Source organism: Labrus bergylta, chromosome 3, assembly GCF_963930695.1.
Source record: "Labrus bergylta chromosome 3, fLabBer1.1, whole genome shotgun sequence".
NCBI lineage: Eukaryota > Metazoa > Chordata > Actinopteri > Labriformes > Labridae > Labrus > Labrus bergylta.
Window position 1 is genome coordinate 24,548,599 of NC_089197.1, and position 2,805 is coordinate 24,551,403.

A 2,805-nucleotide genomic window follows, 5' to 3' on the forward strand; every position below is an offset into this window, starting at 1 on the left:
AGACAAGGAATGTACACGAGTGAATTTTGGAGGGCGCATGTAAGAGAGTGCTATAACAGGCCGGACAGCCTGCTAGGTGAGCGTAGTCTCTGTAATTCATTGTCTGACTTCAATCAAAGTATATAAAGAGCTGTACATGCTGCCATTTTGCTGCCAATCATCGGATCTTTGTAGCTGAAAAAGGATAGAATTTGGGTCGACAGTGACCATAATGGAGGACAACTTTTGCCCATTGTCTCTCCACACAAACGGGCCCCCTGTAATCCAGACATAGGTCATTCTGCACTGCACACTTATCCAAGGACACAAAGTCCTGTTTCATACATCATTGATATTCACAGTGCTCTACATATGACTTCTCTGGTCATGGTCTGCCCCCTTTTGATAGCCTTAACACACACACACACATGCACATAAACCTATAATAGGAAATAAATCAGGTCTCAATATGGCCCAGTTGAGGAAATCTCTGTCCCTGATACATTACGATGATATGAAATCTAATGTTGTGGATTATGCTTTGATATCAGCTCTTGCTTACTATTGCGTGTTAGGAAAAAAAAAAAAAAAAACACCTGCCCTCTATCCCAATAGGATCAGCGGATTAATCTTGGTAAGACGTAACACACACAGATGGTCAGACAGAAAAAAAATTAGAAAAATATGCAATATGAATACATTTGTCTTGCGTAATATCAAATATAATTCATCTATCACAGAGGTAATAGCTTGATGCATTGGTGTGCTTAGCAAAGAGACAAAGTTAATTTCTTTATAGGCCAAATATTCCTACCGAGATCCTTGGTAATACAAATCATTCTACGGGGAATATTATATAAATTAAATATAAGCCATCTATCTGGTTTGCATAGCAAGAGGGCTACCATGTGCACTGATTCATTTCTAGTCACAATTCAATCCTGCAAACACAATGCACTCAGGAAGATATGTTACCTCCTGCCAGGTGGATTAAATATTTGAAATCACAATACATTTACTGTTGTCAAAAATTAAACAGGATATTAGTTATCTTTAGCTACTTCTTATAGGATAAAGTAAAAGACTGTGTTTCATGAGTGTTATCCATCACACGTCTGACTTTGTTGTTTATTAGGATGAAGACAGAAAGTTGATATGGTAATTTGGAACAGCACGATCACTGCTCCCCAATGGCCAGTGGGCCTCAGCTTCCCGACAAAGGTCTTTTTCAATATCCTGCAAACATGGATGCTGGCGCGCACGCCATCCGGTACTTAACACACAGGGGGGCCTATGAGGCTGCAGACACGACGCTACAAGACTCAGATCACAGGTGGCGGCAATAAGAGGAGGCACGGCTTCCATGGCCTGAACACTGGCTCATACATCTGCACACCTCTGCTTCCACGTTACATAACAAAGATGTTTTCATGCAGCATAATAGACTCTGGACTCATGGTTAAAGGAGCCATAATGCTAGGAGTGTGAAATCAGTGAGACAACCAACTTTTAGATTTAAAAATATATACTGAATTCAAATTGTTTTAGATTAATGTAATAACACAAAATAATAACAACATCAGCAGCAGGTGTCACAATGACTTAACCCTTTGGCACAGGCAATACACTGATCTGTACAGATCTTTGGGTATGTTTAATGATTGTGTCTCCAATCAACCTTTCAAAGATGTTAAAAATACTGTCTGCTTTGAGAGCAGCACAAATAATCATCCTCACCGTAATACTAACAAGGACAATAATCACATCGCACATACATACAACACTCACACACACACATATGACACATTCACACTCGCTTATGAAGAAGATAAGAGCTATTTCAAAATTATTTTGGAAACCATTAGAAATGTCACACACAGAAACATACTGACACTTCAAGTTATGGCGTATGTGCACATTGCACATCGCAATATGTAATTGCAAATAGTAGATTTTTAATTATATGATGCAAGCCTAAAGTGAAGAAAGATTCATGTTTATTGTCCTAAAAGAAATGCATGCAACTTGAGCTGATCTTTCTGCTTGAGTAAGAGCTCCAAACAAGTTAAGCCTTGTTGTCAGATGTCAAAAAAAGTGTGTGTAGTGAGTTTTCAGATATCTGAAGGGTACTTGAGAAAAGCGGTAACTCTACTCCCCTTTACCAACAGGGTGACCAGGGGTCAAAACAGAAAAAAAGAGAAAGCTTGATTGAATCATGCTCCCTCAGCTTCAGAGGTGACATCGAGCTTGTTATTGACAAGGAATAGGAAATTCACTTTTGTGCGGAAATTGTGACAGTGGGCCCAAACCATATGACCTGTTGAGCTTGAAAGGTATTACTGTTATCTTCCATGAAGCAGGATCGATAAGGTGACTGTGGGGATTTGTTTGAGCCACTTCACCTATGACTTATGTTCAAATTCAGGGGTGAGGAAGTAAAGAAAGAATTAAGTCCAGCTGTTGAAATTGGCTGTTTAAGGTAGTAGAATTTAAAGTAATTAAACTCCTCACGTTAGTCTGTTTAAGTGCACTAACCAGATAAGAGCTGCATGCTTACATTTAAAAAAATAATGGCTTCATGACAAGTTGTTCAAGACCTCTGCCTGATTGATTGTGCTGCAAACTGATGATTATATTACATGTACAAATACTACTCTTGTTTGATAAGGCCACTAAATGATAATGAAATAGGACGTTTTCAAGCTGCAGAGCCAGGAAGGAAGGAAGTTGCCAGGCCCGGTTGCTTTTAATGAGTGAAAGGAGATGATACTGAGTCTGATTTCCCAAAGGGCATCTGTTGTTTTTGAAATACTATTCTCATTCTCT